At 29.4% G+C, this 12,362-nt stretch overlaps 1 protein-coding gene across 3 annotated transcripts in view; it reads left to right on the top strand.

Annotated features, from left to right (window-relative positions):
* Positions 1 to 12,362, top strand: part of LOC114334182 (uncharacterized) — an 883,857-nt gene that overhangs the window by 362,732 nt on the left and 508,763 nt on the right. The window contains exon 4 of one of the 3 annotated variants that reach the window (XR_007695930.1): positions 8,051 to 8,322. The exons of the other annotated variants lie outside the window; for them this stretch is intronic. The gene's annotated coding sequence lies outside the window, so the exon portion shown is untranslated. Of the gene's footprint in view, positions 1 to 8,050; positions 8,323 to 12,362 lie in introns of those variants that run through there. 3 annotated transcript variants of the gene reach the window in all.

Raw genomic sequence — 12,362 nt, 5'->3', positions numbered from 1 at the left:
GGACACTCAAATGTCTGACGTGTTATCTTTCTGGAAGAATCCATTACACAAATCCTTTACATAAAACTTAGACAAATGCACTTTACAGTTTACACGACAAGCTTGCTCAAAACGACGTGGCAGACTGGCCGGATGGTGTGATGTGTTTGAGAGAGTAGCAAGGTAAGGCGGAGTGGGAGGGGGCGAAGGTCATCCACCAATTTGTAATATTGCAATTCAGTAGTTTTTTTATTTAAGTCTTGTGTCTGGAACATGAAAAGTAGGGCCGTTAAATAGGTTTTATGTTATCAAAAGCGTTGTATTTTCAAAGAAGAAAATAGCAAAAAAATGATATTTTTTAATATTTCATGGACGATGCGAGACCGGAATATGTCAATATATCTTTTTTTCTTTGCTTTATTTTAATCCTGACCCCTCAAGGAAAGATATACGCGGTATAGCAAAACGGGATAAAATATTTTTGTGTTTTTAAAAAAATTTCAAAAACAACCTATTTTTTAAACTTTACGACCAATGCGCGAGCGGAAGATATCAACCAATTTGAAAAATTTTTTTTGTAATTTAAAACTCTATCCTAGTAGCCACTTTTCTGCGGTATAGCAACACGAAATAAAAAAAAAGCTTTTTTCGGCCCACCCTACTATACGCAAATAAGAATAAGCAATAATTGCATTTTACCTCTAAGTTATAATATATTGATCTCCTTTCATTCGTAATGTAAAAACGAAATACAGCAAAGTAACTCTACATGTAACCGCTTTCGCAATATATATTTATTTAATTTCAACCGCAAATTTCCATTATTTTTCATTTACACAGCAAATAGTAACATTCAGCTTGTTCCCCACAAAGTTTATTTTTGCTCTCCATTTAAATAAATTGACTCAATTTAACTACACAGCAGTTCCATTAGATTAATGTTTTTTTAGGACTTGCTAAAATAATAGTCCCAAATCTCAGATTCATTTAGGGGTTAAGAATAGCCGTAAAAGTATCTATTCACTAGAAAGTATATAAATCTAATGAAATGGGGTACGTTTTAAGAGGAAAGTTTTACGGCAGCAGTAACCTTTTTAACTTTTTTAATTGCAAGGGAGTTTTTGTGCCACTTGTTTAATTTTGTTTAGTGATTTTTTTGTAGAAAGACGTGACGGGGTTTCGTTTATTGAGGTAGAAGTAGATACAAAAGTATCTTTCACGTAATACCATTTAGAACCTTTTTATAAATTAGTAATTATGCCCATTGAATTAATAATGCTCAATTTTTAATGACAATATATGTAATCTATTTAAACACTGCGCGTGCATAGCTTAACGGTGTCTAGTCGGACAAACTTTGATATATGGCAACACTGGAACAAGGGAAGTTTTAATTGTGGTACAGGTTAAAAATTTGGAACGTTTGGATAACGAAAACGTTCCATGTATTTTGTCGGACAGAACTTCCAATTGATTTGTTACCATTTCATTAAACTCTCATGCAAAAATCAGACTGGTGTTTATCACCAACTGGGTATTTTAATGAGTGGAACACGAAGAACATATCAAATGACAGGAATCGTGTTGGTTAGTAATAGCAGTCTGATTTTTGGATGAGAGTTTAATGAAAGGGTAACAAATCAATTGGATTTTCTGTCCAACAAATACATTGTGCGTTTTCGTAATCTGACGTTCCAAATATTTAAACTGTTCCACAATTAAAACTTCCCCTGTTTCAGTGTTCCTGTACATCAACGTTTGTCCGACTAGACACCGTTAAGCTATTAACAAATTTTCAGATTGCTATTAATTAATTTTTTTTTGGTTCGCGGAATCCAGACTTAATAGGGCGACTCACAAAATTTAGGAAATTTTATTTTTTTTATATACATATTTCTTCATTTTATTTTAAATTGTTTCACGATAATTATATTAAATAAATTATCATGTGTACTGAGAAACTAGACAGAACCTGTAAAGAAAATAACAAACTCCTAATAGTATATTATGCAACGAACATTTAATGATGGTCATTATAAAGCGAGTATGAGGGTTACGAAACGAACCGTATGCGGCGAGTTTCGTATAGAGTACGAGCTTCAATAATGATAATTAAATGCAAGTTGTATACACTATTTTTTCTATGATCATTCACAACAAAGACATATTCAAGTTTATTAATTTTGTAACACAAATAAATTCAGTATTTTGTCAGTTTGATGGTTTGTTTACATATTGAGAACTGTCAAAGCGTATATATTTGACTCGCCATTGATCACTGCGCGTGTACCACTTTTATCGCGGATGCCATATCGCGATTCTATTGGTTAAAAATCTGTATCTTAATGAAAATCTGTATCATAATGAAGTTCGTTATGATACAGGTAGTGACATCATAATTGATATATTATAGTATAAGAATAGAAAATAGTATATTGTACAACAAGAGAGAAAAAAGACATATTTCTCAGGAGCGCAGAAGTTTGTTGGCCGAGCCGAGGCACGAGGCAAGTGCCGCAAATCAAGCGAGAGAGAAATATGTCATTTTCTCTCGTGTTGTACATTGTACTTTTTCTATGGATGCGTTTTTGTCAAGAGTTAAAACTTCCAAAATAAATAATTTAGGTGCTTTTAGGTATATTATATGCCTAAATTGAAATAAAATACGTATATACACATAGGTATTTAATATTCTTAATATTTATATACTTTATTTATTTAACATTATAATTCACAGTTGAACATTCTTATAAAAGGTAATTTTTAATAAGTTTTGACAAGTGTCAACACATTTTGTTTGACAAAAATAATTGTGTTTTTATTGTTCATGTTACCATGGAAATGGCGATCATATGCATGTAAACCGGCGGTGAACCCGTGAGAAAAATATTTCTCACTGCAATGGCCGACTTTCTCACTGGCTGAGAAATTGTTCGTTTTGAATGTATGTAAGTAGTGAGAGAAGTTGCACATTGTTTAGCATCCATAGAAAAAGAATATTGTTTAATGATTTTAATTTTCGATCGATTTTTTTCAATCGATTTTAATCGTAAGATTTTTCATCGCGTGTTTAATTCTGTCCAATCAGATTATTATACTAGGAATATATTCTACATACATTATTATACCGGAAATAAATTTTTAAGTATTTTGTTTCTGTTTAATTACGAGTTTCCTAGTTTTGACAACTGCCACATTTAAGAAAATTAACCATAATAAACTCTTAGTTCTGCATCTAATGCTAAATTATCACTAAGACAATACAAGTCACAAGTCGGCAATTTTAAGCGCTTGAGTGTAATTCAGTAAGATTATTTCATGAATAAAACTGTATTTATAAATTTGTTTAACTAATAGTTCATTGATATCTTTGTCTGAATATTTGCTAAATAGGGGAGTGCACTTAGAACGAAAAGATACAATGTTTCGGAAAAAATCAAACAAGGTTATATTTTTCTAAAACTTTTTTTGTTAGTTTATAAATATGTTAAAGTAAAAAGTTTTACTCACAAATTTCGCCGCTAATTGTTTATTAATTGTTTAAACAATAGCAATTGTTTTGTGTAAATAATGTTAAGAATATGGGTGAATTTAACATTTTATTTTGATAAAAAATGTTTATATTTTAGTTTTGATTATGCTGAACCCGAACCTGACATTACAATTTACAAATTCAAATTGGCGGATTCAAAATGGCGGATTTTTTCCTAATAATCCTTAAAAAGTAGTTGTAAAATCCGAATTTTTTTTATAAAACGTGTTTGTTTACATATATGTGGATATTTTTGAGAGGTTGCTGAACCTGAATCAAATTTTGATAATTTAAATTATAAAATGGCAGATCCAAAATGGCGGATAACTTAAAAAATAGTTGTAAAATCATAATTTTATTTTTTTACAAAATGTATTTATTTCTACATAAATTTATTTTTGAGCGTTTTGATAAACCTAACTTAAATGTTAACATTATAAACTATAAAATGGCGGATACAAAATGCGGATTTTCTAAAAAGAACATAAAAAAGAACATTTTTCTAAAACATTTATTTTCTTTATTTTTAACATGTTGTTGAATCTGAATTAAAGATTAAAAATTTAAATTTCAAAATGGCGGATCCAAAATGGCGGATATTTAAATGAAAAACAAGTAGAATCCAATCAAACAAATATGGAATTTCATCCTTAAAAAAAGATAGACAAATAATTTTCACAATAATATTAAAAATTAAAATGTATTAGAAAGAAAGAACAAATTATTCAAAATCTACCTCTTCAATATCACCTCCAACTACGCTGACATCTTCGCTTTCTTCAATTTCTCGTTCATTTAAAACGGGACAATTCAAACAGTCTTGTCCGAAACAATGAGACTAATATTGATAAAATATAGTATTTTATATTTGCATATTAAGTGTTAGACCATGCACAGGTATTTATGACGAATAACTTTCTTCATAAAATTAATAATAAAACAGTTATCATAAATAATAAGTGAAGATTTAATGATGTTGGGTATAATTAATTTGAAACAACATTTAAAAAAAAACAAATTTTCGACTAGAAGAATATAATTACATATTGGAACATAGCTTTTAATTCCAAACAACTTTTCTTTATAAAAATTTTCGATATTGTGAAATATAAAGGTACTTTACTCTTGAGTGAAATTCATATTTTCTGACATACCTCGTACAAAATTAACAAAATTTGATACATGATGGTTGCATCTTATGTTATATACGATGCAGAGTATTTTATAAAGAATAACTTTTTTCGTAAAACTGATATTAAAAAAGTTATCAATAGGTTCCAAGTTACGCAGACATACTCTATAAGAGCTAAAAAAAATTTTTTTTGTTGAACATTTATTATTGTTGAAGCTTATTATTAAATGAATTTTAGGTTAGTTTTACAGAAAAAAGTTTTGATCACTCTGTATATACATTTTTTCAGCTGGTATTTTTCGGTTTTTTTATTACATTTTTGTTATCTTTCTTAATTTTCTCAAAAAGAAATTGTTTATTTCATTTTTAAACTAAAATAATTCAGTGTTTTCTAAATATTACATTAAAAAAATATCAAAAAAATTGTATTAGATTTATTTAAATTTGAGTAATACCATCTTAAAGTGGTGGGAATTCTGTAAAACTAGGAAGTTTTCAAAATTACATTTTTTGAGACATCGTATTATTTGAATTAAATTTTTGAGATTTTTTTTGAATAAAACATCGTTTAGTAAAATGATTGAGAGGTAAGTTGTGCAAATTTAAGAGTTATATAAGTAAAATTGTATTAGTTACACATTTTTAGATCATTTTTAAACAAAATTCATGTAAGGCTCAATTTCTGCACACACCGTACTTATGTCCATACATTTTATTTCTTTTTATTACAACCATAAGATAGCTTATTTCATCTTCTTTCATGTCCAATCTGTAAAATTTCTTTTGATCCATCAGTTAAAGAATTACATTAAAAAAACTCAACCGTGCACTTCTTCCAACGCTAGTTTACAGTGCGCCAATGTGTGTGAGTAGGGTGACTTTAGCGTTACAAATAAAAAATTACAGAAGCTAGACATTTAGTTTTAGAAAAATCTTTATATAAGGTTTTTTTTGTAACATTTTCTGAATTTTTCAATGGTCGAGTCAGTTTTCTTCTAGAGATTATATTTTCGGAGTTATTTAAAAAAAACATCTAACTTCGCTGTTCATTTGTTTAATAAAAAATGAAGCACCCACTTCTCGAGTAGAACTTTTTGATATGTTGTTTATTAAACATTTCTTAATGAAATTACAAAAAGTTTTATCTTGTTTGATTTTTTCCGAAGTGAAAATCTAAATGCACTCCCCTAAAACTGCGCTGTTCACTTTGACAAGTTGAAAAACATTAATTGTGATAAATGCCACTGAATGTTTATTTAAAAACTTGAATTTTGTACTTAAATAAAAGTATTAAAAAATAATTTATCACACGATAGTGAGAAGAAATAAGAAAATATTGCTGCAATATGTTTCTCAAACTTGTTTCCATTCGACAGTTAGTGGAGTCAATGAAGGTTTTCACCTCCGATTTCGTTGAACCTTCATCGAATTTTATGAAAATTGGTGAGTAGTTAGAGGATACCTCAAGGAACAAAGGTGACATGATCCCAACTTGCGCTTTTACCCTGGGGGTGGATGCCACCCCTTCTCGGGGTTGAAAATTATCTCATTAAAAATAATACCAGAAATCGATAAATGGGCAAATTCTAGGCAAAATTTGTTATATAAAGTTATTAATATAAATCAATACTTTTTGAGTTATTAAAGATCAAAGATTTTATTTTTTCGTAAAAAAAATGCATGTTTTAAAGCTGTTTTTCACGTGTAACTCACAAACTATAAGCTTTTACAAAAAAGTTATTATCACCAAAATTAAAGATAATAAAAAGTTGAATACACTTCTTATTTAAAGAAGTACACTAATTTTAATTCAAAGTAAGTTATGGGTAATTGAAAATATATTTTTTTCGACGAGTACGCAAATCTAAGTATTCAACCTTAAATAACGGAAAAACGATGCATTTTATAAAATATACCTACTAAACACTTGTCAAAGTACTTTGAAATACCTATCAAATGAGCTCCATAAGACGTTAATAGCATCAATATTAAGCAAGTTATGATGAAAATAAGAGAACCCTTTGGATTTTTTTTGGAAAAAGTTAAAAAATAAAACATCGTCATTTCCACAAAAATTAAAATTTATAGAAATCCTTACAACATTTTCTTTATAATAGCATAAGTAAGGATTTCAACAATTTTGACCGGTTTAGAATGCATATTTTTGAAAAAAAGATGTAATTTAAAAAAATCAGAATTTTTCAGATTATCGTAATTTTCATTTTCTTTTAATAATAACTCCAAAAATACTCAATATACGAAAAAAATGATACATAATTAAATTTTAGTTTTTTTTGTACCAAATATTTTATCCGTCTTACTATTTCTGTAGGGTACAAAATAACCGAGATAGAAACGTTTTAAGCTTAAATTTTGACTGCGAGAACCATGTAACCGGGCAATTTAACCTTTTATTTTTAAAAAAGTAAGGGGTTTAGAAAATTAAATTTAACGCGGTTTAAAAGCCATTAGTTTAAGCTTTCAAATGGTTTTAGGCTAATCTTATGTCTCAAAATTAACAGAGTTATTAAAAAAAAAACAATAACATTTTTTGGAAAAACTTTTAAAAGATAAATTTTGAAAAATTTTTGGAGCATAAATTTTAATGCTATCAACTTGCTCGTGGGCTCATCTGATAGATATTTTTAAATACTTTCACAAATGTTTAATAAGTTTGTGTTATACAATGCATAATTTTCACGTTATTTAAGCTTTAATACTTAGATTTGGGTAGTCGCCGAAAGAAATAAACATTTAATTACCTATAACTCACTTTTAGTTAACACTAAAAGGTTTTTCTAGTGAGGAATTTATTTCATTTTTTATTATCTTTAATTTTGGTAATAATAACTTTTTTGTAAAAACTTATAGGTTTTGATTTATTTATAAAAAATCGGTTAAAAACGTGCATTTTTCTCAGGAAAAATTAAAATCTCTAATCTTTAATAACTCAAAAAGTTATGATTCATTTCAATAATTTTATATAACAAATTTGGCTTAGAGTTAGTCCCTCTATCGAATTATGGGGTTATTTTTAATAAAATAATTTTCACCCACGAGAAGGGGTGGCATTCACCCCCAGGGTAAAAGCGCAAGTTGGCATCATGTCACCTTTGTTCCTTGAGATATTCTCTAACCACTCGCCAATTTTCATCCAAATCGATGAAGGTTCAACGAAATCGGAGGTAATAGCTCATATCCACCTTCAGTGACTCCACTAAGTAGTTACTCGAGCCCTGCGTGCTGTCTTGTCTATTGCCAGGCAACAGAGTTTCGAAAAATTGTCGCATTATTTTCCATTTATTCTTACTCTCTTGTGATATGAATGTTGAGAATAATCCTTTGACGTCATTTTTGAACTTTCTAAAGTTTAAAATTAATTGCTTATAAGATATATTTTATTGTAGCATAGCCCTGAAGATGGCTTAGGACGAAATTCTATACGCCATAGACATTGTGTAGCGATAAACTACCACGGATAATTGAAATACTATTGAAAAATAATATTTCAATCAACTATGGTAGTTATCGTATACCCTAGCCTAGCTCAGATTGCCAAGGTGTGTGTTCGTCTTGTCCTAAGCAAAAACATGAATGATGAAGATCTGGATTGGAGGCAAACAAAACAATATTTTAACTAATCATGTTTATTTTCCAATAAAGATATTATATAATAAAATCTGGCTTATTAAATTCAACGACATATATACATTCAAATTCTTGCCCAAAGCTCACAATTTTGGATTATACTTATGTGGCTTTTGGCGGTGGCGCCCAAAATCCCGACAGCCAAAATCCCGTCAGGCCAAAATCCCGACATGCAACAATCCTCGCATAAGCAAAAATCCCGACCATTACTTTTTGAATATTAATTGTTTCCTTTTCAAATGCAATAGCAAATCATATTATAGATTTATTGAAATTGAAAAATTAATTACTTACTAAGTACAGGTACACTTCGCGTCAAAAAAAAACTGGTACAACTCTTATAACCGAAAATCTTGTTTTTCAAGTTGTGTAAGTTGATATTCTCACAAGTGTCATTCCAATTTCTTGGGCAAAGTTGCCAGTTCAACGAAAATATTATATCAAACTAGTAGTCTAGGCGCCAAATAGAGGTCACCGTGTCATTTTCAATTCTGATGGACAAACTCAACGGTTTCTTATGGATTTTGGGCTGATGATTACGAATTTCGAGGGGGAATTTCGATCCGAGTGGTCAAAAAATTGTTATAAACAATTTAATTGTTTATACATTGTTTATAAGGCTCTAGCTCATAAACTAAAAGAGATAAAAAAAATGTTTCAAATAAAATTTGTTCCCTAATAAAAAACGACGAAACAACCGTTTACTAAACTTAAATCCGACAATTAGAACTCAAGATATTGTAAAATTAGTGCACAATGCAAATTGCAAATTGCAAAATAAGTATTTTTCGACGCTTTACCGATCGTAACTCGGCTTCTTCGCATGCAAATGAGCCCTGTAAGATGTCTTTTTAAAGCTTAATTAGGAGGCTTCCAAACAAAGTTTGTTAAATTATTTGATCTTTATTTGTTTTAAAGTTACACCCGTTTGAAGTTATAATTTTCTTAAAAAAATTGCACATTAATTTGTTTATAAAGGTTTCAAGCAAACTTGAGCTATCAACACTTACACTTTAATTAACAATAATGATACAAGAACTCAAAAGGAAAATTTTGAGCTTACGAAAATGTTCGTGAGTCTATTTTTGGCTAAGATGTCCATATTTTAATGGCGCGCTATGAGGCGCAAGATTGGCTCACAGTCAAGTAAGTATGTATTCTTCGACGCTTTATCGATCGTAACTCGGCTTCTACGCATGAAAATAAGCCAATATGTGATATCCATATAAAAATGGATCGAGTTATTTTGCAGCTTCATCATTGCATATAAAACGAGCATTTATGATGTGGCGGCATACACACAATTGACGGGACTTGATGATGCTGCAAAAGAACTAGATCCACTTTATATGGATATCATATAGATAATTAGACTCTGAAGCCTCAAAAAGCTTTAGTTTTACTGCCTACAAGAACAGACTTGTACCACCATGTAACTGTTAAAATTTCGCTAAGAACTTATGCAGATGTAAAAAAGCTGATATTCCCTGTATATCTCTAAGCAGATTTGCAGATGCATGAAAAAAATGTTTTTAAAAATATTATTAATAAATAATATCAACTTACTTTTTAGTTATACTTCTGAAATATTAGTTTTTAATGTTTTTTACTCATTTAGTGCAAAAAATATAAGACAATGTAAATATAATGAAAGGTGATACGAGGTACAGTATGATGATTTAATTATAAGAATTATATGATAAAATTTTGATAAAATGATAGAAATTATAATTTACATCGAGAAGTTAGCGCGTGAACCTTTACGGGGTGAACCGATCTTGCGCCTCATAGCGCGCGCCATTAAAATATCCACATCTTGGCCAAAAATAAACTTATGAACATTTTCGTAACCTCAAATTGTATCTGTTGAGTTTTTATATCATCATTGTTCATTAAAGTATAAATGTTTATAGCTCAAATTTGCTTGAAACCCTTATAAACAAACGAATGTACAATATTTTTAAGAAACTTGTAACTTCAAACGGGTATAACTTTAAAACAAATAAAGATCAAGTAATTTAACAAACTTTGTTTGGAAGCTTGTTAATTAAGCTTTAAAACGACACCTTCTAAGACTTATTTTCATGCGTAGAAGCCGAGTTACGATCGATAAAGCTTCGAATAATACTTATTTTGCAATTTGTAATTTGCATTGTGCACTAATTTTACAATATCTTGTGTTCTAATTGTTGCATTTAAGTTTAGTAAATGGTTTTTTCTTCGTTTTTTATTAAGGAACAAATTTTATTTGAAATATTTTTTTTTATCTCTTTTAGTTTATGAGCCCGAGGCTTATAAACAATTTATAAACAATTAAATTGTTTATAACAATTTTTTGACCACTCGGATCGAAATCCCCCCTCGAAATTCGTAATTAGCAGCCAAAAATCCATAAGAAACCGTTGAGTTTGTCCATCAGAATTGAATATGACACGGTGACCCCTCTGGCGCCTAGACTATAGGTAAAAACGGGGCTGTGCGACAGACCGCATTTTTTAATACACTAAAAACTAAAACAATTTCAATTATAATTTTCAACAATAAATAAAACACACCGAAAAAACTAAAAATTAAATTTGAAATTAATACAAAATGAATAACTTTTACACTGAACAAGTGTGTAATTTAAATATATGTATTAAAATTCGAAATATACATTTTAAACGTTATTTTTTTGTATTTAGATTTAGTGCAATTCCGTTATCTGTGATGGCAACAACGAAGTGATTCACGAACAATAATTGTCAGTCTGAACACAGGTTTACATTGGGAAAAAAAGAATGTGTGTACTTTGTACGCGCGTAAGAAGTTATACTTCTATTATATGATTTCAACAAAATCAATATACTTTAAACAGTTTCTCTACTACTTTCCAAAAATTTTTATTAAAACAATACTAAAAATTAAAATAATAAAAGAATAAAACACACACAAACACATTGAAAAATGCCACAAATATTTCTGAACAATAATTGTTGCCAAAATTTTTAATTAAATACGTAGTTTCTGAAAAAAATTATATAATAATATACTTACAATCATAAAATCTATAAAAAAAAATAAAAAAATGATATAACTTGCATTGGGCTTAAACCTAGTTCCCGTGTATCCCGCCGTACGAGAGTCTGAGCGATTTCAAACTGCACTACCTTCGCGCATACGTCATGTGGGAATATACACAAACTGAACAACTTTGTGACACTTTGTTTATATGAATTTTTATTAGTTTGATTTTTGTCGAATTAAAATACAACAATATATAGAGTAAGAAAACGATACATTAGATGAAAATTTGTAGAAAGTTTGTTCGTAATCAGATTATGTAAATTAAAGCATTGCCTACTAGGCGTATAGCACAGCAAGTACTAGGTAAGTACATTATTTTTTTTACATTTTCCAAATAGGTATGAAGATAATTTTTTATTGGAATACAACTGAAACATTTAGAATTACGTACTTGTGGCTTTTCAAAACTATTTAAAAAGTCGCTATAATTATAAATTTGATTTTATTTCTATCCTCACAACAATAAAAACTAATATATTATACAACATTTTTGTTTACCTATAACCTCCATATTGAACAATTATTGACAGATCATTTCAACACCCAATCAGAGCTCGTATAGAGACTAATAGCAAACTGTCGGTGTGCGCATGCGCGCGGATCGATATAAATTCACCCTCAATCTCAATCGCGCCTAAAAAAGTATAACTTCAAAAAAGTGTACCAGTTTTATATGACGCGAAGTGTACTAATTATTCGGTGGCGCCCAAAATCACGACAGCCAAAATCCCGACAGCAAAATCCCGACGGCCAAACACCGACACGCTAGAATCCCGACACGCCAGAATCCCAACACGTCAGAATCCCGACAAGCCAAAATCCCGACATGCAACAATCTTCGCATAAGCAAAAATTCCGACCACTAGATTTTGAATATTTGTTGTTTCCTTTTCAAATGCAATACCAAATCGTATTATACAGTATTGAAATTGAAAAATTAATTACTTACTAATAAGTACGGGTAGGTACTAATTATTATGCATTTTAAAAGAAAAAATCATTAAA

Source organism: Diabrotica virgifera, chromosome 1 (genome assembly GCF_917563875.1).
Source record: "Diabrotica virgifera virgifera chromosome 1, PGI_DIABVI_V3a".
In the NCBI taxonomy this organism is placed as follows: domain Eukaryota; kingdom Metazoa; phylum Arthropoda; class Insecta; order Coleoptera; family Chrysomelidae; genus Diabrotica; species Diabrotica virgifera.
This window is presented reverse-complemented; position numbering and strand designations above follow the sequence as displayed.